Raw genomic sequence first — 12,680 nt, forward strand, 5'->3', positions numbered from 1 at the left:
TTTATAGGGATTGGTCCATGCACTAAGGAATGATATCTCCCTCTCTGTGTGTGTGTGTGTGTGCGTGTGTGTGTGTGTGTGTGTGTATATATATGTCGTGGTTTAACCCCAACCAGACAGTTTTCACTCACTCCCCCCTCCCCCCCTTCTTGCCCTCCCCCTACTCCTGGACGGACAGAGAGGAGAATCAGAAAGAATGCAACTCCCACGGGTTGAGATAAGAACAGTTTAGAAACTAAGGTATAACACAAATCACTGCTGCTACCACCAATAATAATAATGATAAAGGAAATAACAAGGGAAGAGAATACAACACCCCATCACCAGGCGACCAATAACTTGCCCCCCCAGCCCGATCAAGCACCGACCGATACCTCCTCCAACCCTGCAGTCCACTTCGCCCTTCTGGCTCCCTCCCAGTTACCTCCTGGACATGACATGCTGCGGTATGGAATACCTCTTTGGTCAGTTTGGGTCAGGTGTCCTGTCTCTGCTTCCTCCCAGCTTCCCCTCCTCCCTGGCAGAGCATGAGGCTCACAAAGTCCTTGGCCAAACCAAAACATCATTGTTTTTCAGCTCTGTTCCCAGCTGAAAGTCAAAACACAGCACTGCACCAGCTACTAAGAAAGAGAAAAAATGACTGCTACTGCTAAACCCAGGACATTATCCACCCCTTATTCCATACCATTCACATCATGCTCAGATCCCATTTTCAATATACCATCACTCTTATCTAAGTGCACTCTCATCGTAGTGCATGGACCAGTCCCTATAAAGCTCCTGAGTCCATCTGGTCCATGATGTAAGGCTCCACCTCTTGTAACAGTCTTTCAGAGCAGGAGAGGCTGTGTGCAGTGTTCACACACATGAATAACCTGGGCAATAGTGTCCATTGCTAAGTCCACCCCTTGATCATGAGTCCATCTCGATGTTGCATCTCTGCTCTGTTGGCCTTAAGGGTCATGAGCCCACCAGGCTCAAAATAATTCACTGTCCCCTTCAGCAGTTTCTGCAACTTGTAGCGGGGGACACCGTACAGCTGCCTTCCATCTCCAATGCTTCCAAAGCACTGGAGGGGCCCAGTGGACTAGATACTTGCCCATACTGTCCCACATGCCCTGCCACTCATGGCTGTCCAACCTTGGGTGAAACCTCTTGGTCCTCCCATATTGCCGTCTAACTCCAGGCAAGACCCAAACCCGACTCTGCTGAACCTTTGAGATCAGACAAAATGGTGGTGGGTAAAACACACTCTGTGTGTGTGCCAACATGCTGATCCCCATCACAATCAGCAGGCAGGTCCCAAGGATACCCAAAGGCAATTCAAAACCTTCAGAACTCTCAAACGATGCTGCTGTACTTGTCACTGGGGCTGGTGTAGCCTCTGTGCTTGTCGGCTCTCCCACCACCAGCTTCTCCTTTTCTGAGTCCAGCTCTTCCTCCTCTGCCCTGCTGGGAAATGCTGCGGGGTCTCCTGCATCCTCCTGGGACTCGGCGAGCGGCTTCCGGGGAATGCTCTCGGCCATCGTAGGTCTGGGCTCAGCCACGGGGCTCGGCTCCTCTGCGGGGCTGGGCTCCTCCGCCGCCTCCTCCCGCTCCTCGACCGCCCCGACCTCCTCCACCGGCAGCCGTCCCCTTGCAGCCTCCAGCCCCGCTCCCGCTTGATCCCCGGGGCCGCTCTCCCGGGCCGCTCCCCCTCGGCTTCCCAGAGCCTCACGCAGACCCAGGCGAGAGCGAGGGCCACTCACTCCCCCCCCCCACTTCTTGCCCTCCCCCTACTCCGGGAGGGACAGAGAGGAGAATCAGAAAGAATGCAACTCCCACGGGTTGAGATAAGAACAGTTTAGCAACTAAGGTATAACACAAATCACTACTGCTACCTCCAATAATAATAATGATAAAGGAAATAACAAGGGAAGAGAATACAACACCTCATCACCAGGCGACCAATAACTTGCACCCCGAGCCCGATCAAGCACCGACCGATACCTCCTCCAACCCTGCAGTCCTCTTCACCCTTCCGGCTCCCTCCCAGTTACCTCCTGGGCATGATGTGCTGTGGTATGGAATACCTCTTTGGTCAGTTTGGGTCAGGTGTCCTGTCTCTGCTTCCTTCCGGCTTCCCCTCCTCCCTGGCAGAGCATGAGGCTCACAAAGCCCTTGGCCAAACCAAAACATCATTGTTATCAGCTCTGTTCCCAGCTGAAAGTCAAAACACAGCACTGCAGCAGCTACCAAGAAAGAGAAAAATGACTGCTGCTGCTAAACCTAGGACATTATATAACACCAGAGTGATGGTATATTGAAAAATGAGGGATCTGAGCATGACATGAATGGTATGGAATAAGGGGTGGATACTGTCCTGGGTTCGGCAGTAGCAGTCATTTTTCTCCTTCTTAGTAGCTGATGCAGTGCTGTGGTTTTGACTTTCAGCCTGGGAACAATGCTGATAATACTGATGGTTTTAGTTGGTGCTCTGACTAAAGACTTTCTGAGTCTCATGCTCTGCCAGGGAGAATGGGAAGCTGGGAGGAAGCAGAGACAGGACACCAGACCCAAACTAACCAAAGGGGTATTCCATACCACAGCACGTCATGCCCAGTATATAAACTGGGGGCATTTACCCGGAAGGGCTAGATAACTGCTCAGGTAGGGCTGGGTATTATTCAGCGGGTGGTGAGTGGTTATATTCTCTTCCCTTGTTATTTCCCTTATCATTATTATTATTGGTGGTAGCAGCAGTGATTTGTGTTATACATTAGTTACTGGACTGTTCTTATCTCAACCCGTGGGAGTTACATTCTTTTGATTCTCCTCCCCATCCCTCCGGGAGCGGGGGTTGGGGAGGAAAGAAAGGGCGGGGGAGTGAGCAAGTGGCTGCATGTTTCTGAGTTATTGGCTGGGCTTAAACCACAACACTAGAAAATAAAATAATTAAAGATTTCCCCCTCTCCTGCCCCTCAAAGCTCAGAACTTTGGTTTTCAGTATTATTGTGCTATATTTGTATGTCTGATGTTTCTTTAGCTAATGGGCTTCCTGCTGTTTTCTCTGAGACATAGTCACTGTTTATCCTTACTCAGACTCCCATCAGGAGTAGGGTCCTTTTTTTTTTATTCTTTTTCTCCTTTTCCTTTCCTCCCCCCTCCTTTTGTTTTTTTCCTTCTCCTTTTTTCCTAACTCTCCCCCTCTGTCTTGGCACAGATTATCTAGGGGAGATGAGGGTGATGATGCCTGTGTAGCCACATAATTCTGCTAAAATGTTGGATTTTATCCATTTTTGTAGATCTGGTCTGTATGAGCACCAGCCTGGCAGACTGAATTTCGATCTATGATAGTGATGTAAAGATGCAAAATGCCCTGCTCTTATGTGCCTTGTGAGGGAATAAAGCAGAGGAGGAATAAACCAGGGTAGGACATTAGTTTGGGGTGCTTGGTTTTAATCTTTTTGTTGTTTCCTGGCAAGGTATGTTTCTGCTGTTTTTTTAAATGCCTAAAGTGCTGTTGAAAGGAAATGCAACTAGGATTCTTCCAGAGGGTTAACCTTTGCTTTCTAAGGACAAGTATTAGTCCTCTTTGCCCAAAGCTGAGCTCTCCTCTTCCTTCCTATACTTAATTAATGAGGAGGAGTTGTCTGACTAAAAAATACCTTTCCAGCCATGATCAAAGAATGAAAAATGACATAGATGTAATTAGGAGGATTTCCAGCTCATTTGCTACCCCCAGGTGGGGTGCTGGCTGAGGGTGAGATGGGCACCCTTGGCTCTGGGTGGGATGGGAAGGCGCAGGCAGGTTCCACTGCACAGGCTAAGGAAACCTATTGAGGGATGGGAACATTCCTAGGGTTACTTGGGGCAAGGAAGTGCCAGACATCTCCTATCAGCTGGTTTGCCTGGGTGAATGGAGCACCTTAATGTCTGGTCTCATTCCCAGTCTCTGCAGTCTCCCCTCAGGTTAGCTGTTGCCTGCTCTGTTCACCGAGGCTGCTGTATGGCAGTGGGGATGGGAGCTTAGAACATGCTGGGCTAAATTTTGCTAGCATATGCACTCGTATGCTATGCATATCAGCCTCTTCCTAGAGATACAATGTCAGGTAGCTACTAGTGCCTGTAGACTGCCCTTTTTTTGTTCATATGGAATTTCAAATGAGCAATTATTTGTGCTGCTGCCTCTCTCCCTCCATGCCACCATTTCTTCTTGCTTGGTCTTGGAGAATCTCTGTGGGTGTTGGAGGGTTTGCGTTGAAGCTGGAGGCTTGCCTTGAGAGAACTGCTGCAGCTTTCCTGCCATGGCAGCACTGAAGCCTGGGGGGCCAGAGGGTTCTGAAATGCTGTGATCAATTTAATGTGTGATGCCAGAGAGCATTCTTTGCCCATCTTATTTTAGATGTGGGGTGCAATGGTGCTGAACCAATTCTTTGTAGTACTCATGAAAGGAGAATATGTTTCTAATTACATTAGCTAAGAAAAATAACTAGAAAATGGTGGTGGAGAGAGAATGGAGAAAAGGACTTCATAATTTATTGCATAGTGTGAGATGTGGAAAAAGGCTGAGATTTCTATGACAAATGGTGGTTGGGTCTGTTGTGTTATAGCAAGATTTTTGCTGTCCTCTCCCTTCATGGAGATACAATGGAAATGGACCTTCAGAGCAGTTCTACTGAAAACAGAGGCAGCTGCTAAGCAGGGAAAGCACACAAAGTCATGCAGGGGAGGCAGGGGTCTGGGGAGCAGGATTCATACTGGTCCTGGACACCCTTTCCATGGGGAGAGTGCATTGTGAACTATGTGATGTTGTGCCTGTCCCTGCAGAGAGAAGGGCTCCCTTCTCCCCATGTTCTTTTTGGAGGTTTTAAAAGATTGTGGGATTGTAAGATTTCTCGAGATAACAGGGTCTTGTGCCCAAGGGACCTGGGACATAGGGATACTCTGCTTCTCTGTAAGTAAAAGATTTACCTTGCCAGTGGGTCTTCAGGGGCAAAGCTTGTGTTCTATCATCCTCTAAAATATAAGGAGTATTGTAAGAATCAGTTTGAATACCCCATGAGAGATGTCCTGAGTACTTGCCTGTGGTGAACCCATAGCTCATGCTCCGATTACCTTACTCTGCCAGTGTTTTGCAGTTTGTGGTTCCTGGTAAGCCAGTGGCCTGTAAAGTTTTCAGAAGGTGGTCTGTGAACAGTGGCTGAGGAAGGAAATAAAGATCAAAAGCTTTTGCACGCTTCATTGCCCATAGGGAGGAGCAAACAAAACAGGAAGAAAATGAATGTCCATCTACTTAAAGCTTAAGCTATTTTTCATTTGGTTATGGCATTGTGGCAGTATTGTAAAAGAACAAAGATGGATTACACATACCCCATCCCCCCAAGAAGGTTAGGTGGTCACCAGAGTCAAGAGACAAGAAATGGTGCTCTAAAGCATCTCTACTGAATGTTCCTGTGACTGAGAAAGGCCTGATGAAGGCCATGCCTTGCTGGCTGCTGTTTGTGTGCGATGGCCTTTGGGTGTGATTGGAGCTGCCATCTTAACTCCTGCAGTAACTGAAACAGTGAGGTATTAGAACTGAGCAAGAGTTTCCTTGGGTAACACAGACTATGTCTGTGTCTCCAGGCAAGTCTGGATCTGCCCCCCAAGGGCAGATTTTTCCCAGGGTTGTCCAATCCAGGATCTTCCTTCCTTTTGGACTCCCAAGCAGGTAAATAACTCTTCAGAGCTGTTAACTACTACTAGCTATAAACTACTCTTTGCTTCTGCTCCCAGATCCCATCAGCATCTGAGTCCTTTTCCCCTCACTCTTGTGCCTTTACAAGTCCTTTCTGTTGTCATGACTCTTTGCTTGCCCAGTTTGGGAGGTTCTGCTGCTCCTTCTCTGTGGCAGTAACAGCTGCTGGAGATAGGGCACCTCAGGCTCCAGATAAATCCCCTTGCAGAGGATTGTCTCTGGTACAAATGCTCACAGAGCACCCACAGGTGCTGCTGTAATGGGGTAGGAGTTGTCAGGAGAGCATTTCCTACCTTCCTGTTCTCCTTGTGTCATCTGCTGGTGGTGCAGTTGTTGTTCATCCAGGGAGTGATGTTAAATGTGTAGTGTTGTCCTTTTAGAATGGCATTAACATCTTCCCTTGCTCTGGTCCGTGAAATGCAGGCTTCTTCCTAAGCTGAGAAGAGGCCCTTTCCACAGCTGGAGAGCTGAAGCTGCCTCTGCAGCCACAGGAATGGGCAGCCTTCCACCGCAGAGGCAGATCCAGCACTGAGGCTATATGACACTGGGACCAGAACTAGCTGTGGCCTTGGGGATGCTGATCTTGTGCCAGCTCCTGGGGTGTCAGTGCTGGGATGCATCAGCAAGCATGTCTTGGACTTGTACCAGGGTCAGTGAAAGAGACTCTAAGTTGCAGCTTGTCCAATTGCTGTGATCTTGTCCTTGTCAGGCAGTTGCCAGTTCTCTGTTCCTGATTAATCTTCTCCCAGGGGGAAGCTGACCAGCACATCCCAAAGTAGGATGGGAGGAGGAAGGGGATAAATCAGATATTAAGGCAATCTTACTCTCTAAGTTTTAACTGATGCGGGCACCCTAATCCAAACAGGAAGGCAGCAGGAGTTTGGATAGAGATCAGTAGACCTGACTTAGTGCTGTGTGGAGCAGAACCAGTATAGTTATGGGCAGATGGACATAATCACAGAAATAGCTGAGCTCTGATGAGGGACAGTTTCTCACAGGAGTGGTGGCCAGTTTGCTTTCCTTCTTCCTCCTGACCACTCCTTCCTTCAGCTCTGCACTGAGCTTTGCCATCCCAGAATGTTTGCACCTCTCAGTTGTTAGAACAGGATCTGGGCTGGTACACAGAGGCAAGGAGGTGAAATCTTCATCTAATGTTTGGGAGAAACTGAGGGACAAAAGCCACATTAGGGTTATTAAAGCAACCCTGTCAGCCTGGTGGTAAACATTAGCACTCTGGATGCAGGTCAGATGTGAGGAGCTCTCAGGCTTCCAAGTCTGTCATCAGGTACTTTCTGGCAAGTACATAGAGCAATGTGAAGGCCAGGTTAGTGTCCCCATATGCAGACAATAATTTGAGTGACTCATTGAGCATGACTTGGTGGTCTGGTCCACATCCCTGTGATCAGGCCCTCCTGCATTACAGTCCAAGCCTGTAGTGGTGGTACTGTCCTCGTCTTCCTGCCGTGATTGCAACAAGCTTCGTGGGATGCCAGGGACTGTCTCTTTGCTCACAGCTTGGGGGATCTCAGGAAAGGACATGGTCCTTGAGCCATGGGACACCTGGCACGTATGCCTGGAAGACAGCAGCCACACAGCCAACCTCACCAGCATTTTCAGTTTTCCTTATTATTCCGCTGTCACCCCATCAGCCATTCCCACTTCTTCTGCCGCTGGTTCTGGTTCTGGTTCAGTTCCTGCAATCTTTTCCCATCTTCATGACCCTTCTGATGCAGAGCAGGAAGGTTTGGGATTGAACTGTACCATCCTTCCAATAGCCCTCACAGAGCCACCTCAGCCATTCCTGGGAGCTTTGCTTCCCAAGTGCCTCCAAGGCTCTCCAGGCTCCCATGTATGTGTGTAGGGCTCCACCAGTGTCTGACCAGGAGCTTTGCTTCCCAAGTGCCTCCAAGGCTCTCCAGGCTCCCATGTATGTGTGTAGGGCTCCACCAGTGTCTGACCAGTCCTTTGGTGATCTTCAGCTGCATGTGTATTGGAGACATTTTGTCTGAGGGATGAGGCTAAATCTAGGCTGTGGTGACACCCCTGAACAGCAGCTCAGGCACCAGCTGCTCCCAAGAGCTGAGGCACTAGTTTCTGAGCCCAGCTACTTGCTGATGGAGAGGGGGTCCCCACAATGTGTGTCAGGCAGGGGAACAGGTGTCAAGAGCCTGTCTGGGAGGGAAATCCTTTCTGGTGCCATACAAGTTTGGAGGAACACTTGGGTTTTCCCCTCCCTTCTATAAATGGTTTTTGTGGAAACAGGATTCTTAACTTAGGTTACAACAGTTGAGGGATAAATGAGCTTCACTGTAAGGAGGATGCACAGAGTCATAGAATCATTTAGGTTGGAAAGGACCTTTGAGATTGTTAAGTCCAAGCAGGTAGCTTAGACAAGAGATAAGCCTAAGGAATGCCACCTGTTCTCATAAATTATGTTAAACAACTTCTCCTGGCCACACTCAACCCTGTGTCAGATGCCTGAGGGATGCCTGCTTCCATGCAGCAGGCAAGGGCTTTCCCAGGGCTGCTGGGGAAGGACGTGCAATCACTGCTATTAAACCCTCATTCCCTGTGTAGTAAGTGGTGGCACCTCTGCTTTTGGGTAAGACACTTGGTCTGAGCCTGGCTTCCTAGAAATCTGCCTCCCTCAAGGCTGAGGACACGTGAGGTGTTTTGCCAGGCTCTCCTGCAGCTCAGCGAGGATGGGAGCACAGGAGTGCTCACTTGCTTGCTCTATGCCCCAGCTGGGTTTAATTTTAGAAATACAGTTCTATCTTGGGGCATCTTTTTCCTTGGATTGCAATTTTTTAAGTAAATAAATAACAGCTTTGTGGAGGTGGAATGATGGCCTGCAACAGCAGTGCAATGCACACACTGAGTCGTTTCACTTCCATGTGAAGCATTTTGTACAGATACACTGGCTGTGCTGCCTCACTCCCCTCCTCTAGACCCCTCCAGAGCTGCCCAAGTGCATTGATTAAAAAGAAATAAAAACACCTTGAAATGCCAGCCTTGGCGATGTGGAAATGAAACTCCTCCAGCTGCTGGGATACAGTGAGAGTTCTCTGGCATATGTTTGCAAAAGCTATGGTTTTCAGTGATGGGTTAACTGCATGTGGGACATCCCACAGGGATGCGCTTGGAGGCATCCTCACTGAGCTGGGCAGGAAACAGAAGGCTATAAAGATGAGTGGGAGAAACTTGGGTTTAAATGCACCTCCCAGTCTGGCTGGCCAAGCGCCTTCTGTACAGTGTTAATGGTGGCTGAGTGTCCTGGGTGTGTCCCTCGGAGCATGTTTGCTGCCTGGAAAATCTCATTAATGCTATTTTACCAGAGCAAGAGCCTGCATTCGCTTCTCAGGTGCAGCAGCTCTGAGATGCCTGCATGGCATCTCTTGCATAAGGTGCTGGTAACCCTCGACCCCTAAATCAGCAAAGTGAGTTCTAAAGCTCCCTGTCCAAGCAGGACCCTGGTGCACCATAGTGGCTTCCTTCTGATGTAGGGACTTCGGTGATTCACTGTAATCTGCAGTATGGCACAAACGGTGTCAGAATCACCCCAACTGCTGGCTACTTGCTTTGCTCTGCTCCCACTGTGCATTTCTGCTGCCACTGGTACGGGACAGTGGCTGAGATGACAGGGCACTGCATATATAAGCTTATCAGGCCAGGAGCACTCACCTTGTGTACATTACAAATTGGCAGTAGCACTTCTGGGTGCCTCCTTAAAGCCAAAGGAGAGGGTAGACTGTGCCTAATCACAGAGGTACAAGTGAGCTTTGGCTATGGCTTTTGTAGAAGTGGGCTTGAAATTAGTGCCTGTGGCTTGGAAAAAGCATCATGTAGCATCCTGGTGCCACATGCAGACAGGATGCTTGAAGAGGCTTTGCTCTTGACTTTCTCTCATAGGAAGACAAGCCTGTCCTTTCTCCTATAGCTCTTAGCAGGAGCGTTTCCACACAAAGCTGTGATAGTTTTGCGTGTTTGTTCAGGGCTGGTTGTAGTATTTAATTCACTTCAGGTCCTGGGGATTACCATATGCCCCCCAGCCTTGCTGGTGATTTCCCACCCTTGCAGGCTGTGGGATGGGAGGATTTTCCACATGGTCTGGTTCTGCATGTGCCTCCTCTGCAAACTACCTAAGTGTTTCCTGTCCTCCTTGGCCTCAGCCTGCTTCTTCCACTGACACCACAGCCCTGCAGGGGATTTTACTTTACTTTTTGTGAACTCTAGTGAAGGCCCTCTCCTGTGGGGCCAGGCAAACTCTGTCCATGTTCTCTATAAGGCCTGGCGGCCCTGGCAGCAGCTTGTCTTTTCCACTAATCCAATTAAGATTCAGGCTTGGCAGGATGGAGCCTTTTGAGCTGCCAGCTGCAATAGGAGAGATGAGGCTTTAGGGGCAGCAGAAATTCCTTACTTCAGCTCAGCTCGTTTCTTGGATCTGGGCTGAGATTGGCCCCGGGAGCTGATCTGCTGGAGCCAAGTAAGCCACGCAGAGCTAAAATGTTTCCATTGAGCATCAGGACCAGGGAGGGGAAGCGCAACTCTTGGAGGCACACAGACTGTGGGTGGCAGTGGGGAGGTAGTGGGAAGGGATGGGATAAGATGGGATGGGAGGGAGGGAAGGTGCAGCTCCATGCACCAGTCAAGACAACAGCAATTCCAGGCTTGCTGGAGCTGCATGTGGGGAGGCGTGAGTGCTGAAATGATCCCATTAATGAAACGGGAGTTCATTAAGGCCTTAGGGGGTGGCAGTAATAGCTGGTTGGAAACCCTTCTCTCCCAGCCCCCCAGAGGCAGATGCTACCAGCAGCGTCTCTGCCTTGTGCAATGGTACGCATTGCTGGTGCTAATTGAGCTTTGCCACAACTGGCCCATGGCACTACTAATGGAGTGGCTATGTATCTGATGGCATGTGGAACCTTCCAAGCATAATATTACACACACTACACAGTTGCCTGACCCTCCTGCAATCTCCTCCTCCTCTTCCTCCCCAGCCTCTTGTCACACTGCAGCCAAGCCGCCCTTGACATTGCAACTGGACACTCTGCTTTTGCTGGCCTTGCATCCTGCAGCTGTGCACACTGGAAGTATTATGAGCATAGAAGGCTATTTCTGTTGTATTTATTTTTTAAGGCTAAACCATGCTGGAACAGCTCAGTAGTACTTAAGAGTTTCTGGTTTTGAGCAGGCTCTCCAGAATTTGAAGATAACCTCTATCCCTCTCTGTTGATGGAGCTATTGGTGAAGCATGTCTCTATACTACTGTTGCCGATTTGGGCTTCTGGAAGAAACTCTTAAGCAACAATGAAGTGTGAAGTTTTGCTCCGTGGAGCACGTGTTGTGTCCCTTGGAGAGCCAGGGGCACTAGGCAGGCTGCCTGAGGGGCATGGCCATGCCACTGCAGTCAGGTTGTGCACATGAAACTGAGCAGTGCCTAGTTTGTTGTGCTGCTCTGTTCAGAGCAAAGCTCAGCAGTGTCTCAGGGCACTCATCTCTTCCAGCATTCAGAACTTGTACTCAGCTGCAGTTCACAACTGTTACTTTGGGTACCCTTTGCTCTCTAAAGGAGCAAGAAGGCAAGTACAAAAACAGAGATGCTAAACTGAAAGCTTCCTAAACATGGCACTGGCAGTGTGGAGAGATAAGGGAAGGTCGGATTTGTGTCTTGGCTGCCACTGTTTTAAGCTTGTTGTGACCAAAATCTTGCTCTTACGACAGGGTGCACCAAGCTTGCTCAAAGCACTTCAAGCCCAGCCTGTGAAAAAAGATTTGGCTGCTCCAGCCTGTGCCTTTCCAGGGAGTGTGCCAGATGTGTGAGGGGTTTGCCCACCATAGTCATTACTTTGCAATGCTATTTGGATCCACTGATTTTGACACCTACATTGGGATTTTAACCTGAAGTCTCAAAAAAATGAAAGTCTAGTCATGCCACTGCAACCAGCAACTCTTCTAACTGCTGGGCTGCCTGAAATGTTAAGCTTCTCTTGGAGCAATACTCTAGTAAGTGAAGCAAACTGTGGTTCCGTGTAACTAATTAGCAGTGCTATATTAAGGCCAAAGCACACACAATGTTATAGCCCTTCTTAGGCTCTTAGATGCCTGCATAACTGCTGCTGAGGCAGCCAGAAGGTGCTGCAAGCTATCAAAAGGCCACAGAAGGGGTGGGATGAGGAGCCAGATTCTGTGCAGTCAAATACCATGTAAAGCTGAGTAACGTCAGCAACTTACAGAGAATGACTACAGGTCACCAGTGGCTCAGAATAGCTTAAAATTCATTCCCTTTTTTAGTGCTCAGCTGTTGTTGCTTTTAGTCTAGTTTTGAGTGGTTCCCATTGTGAAAAAGAAATTCCTTCCTAAGGTATTTCAAGCCGGGTCTTACTTCAAAGTCCCACTCTTTCTCCAGCAATTTCTGAGAGCACTGTTCTCTCTGACCTAGATTCAATCTCTTTAGCAACAGTGACCAGCTTTTGCCAGCTTCTCCCTTCTATGCTGCATCCAGTTTTTTCCCACGGCAGTCTGAGGTTGGGGTGAGCAGCCTCAGGCTGCTCCCATGAAGGAAAGACAGGCCGAACTGCCACAGAACACATACATAGGCTGGATTAGCAATGAACAAGCAGGAACTCACAAATGGGACATGAGCTTGGATGAGGCAGAATTTCAGTTAGGCAAAAGCTATATTGTAACATTGTAAGGACTGCCAGGTTCTGCAGTACTGGCTTCTGTGTGGTGTTTGGCAGCACAGCGCTAGAGATGACTCATTCTTACAGCTTCCTTCAGGAGAAGGGATGTGGTGGGCTTCGTGCTTTATACTGTTTTGGTTAAACCTTCAAAAAACTAATTCCAAATTAGGAAGCAGCGCCTAGAAAAAAGGATGTAAACTTTGTGCTGTTATTCTGGCACTTGAAGGTTGTACCTGGAGAAACCCTTTGCCAGTAGAGCTGCTGTCTACCCTCTTGCA

This window comes from Neopsephotus bourkii, unplaced genomic scaffold (assembly GCF_033783945.1).
Source record: "Neopsephotus bourkii isolate Nb327-2 ecotype Australia unplaced genomic scaffold, CSIRO-AGI_Nbou_v1 NB_1292, whole genome shotgun sequence".
NCBI classification, from domain to species: domain Eukaryota; kingdom Metazoa; phylum Chordata; class Aves; order Psittaciformes; family Psittacidae; genus Neopsephotus; species Neopsephotus bourkii.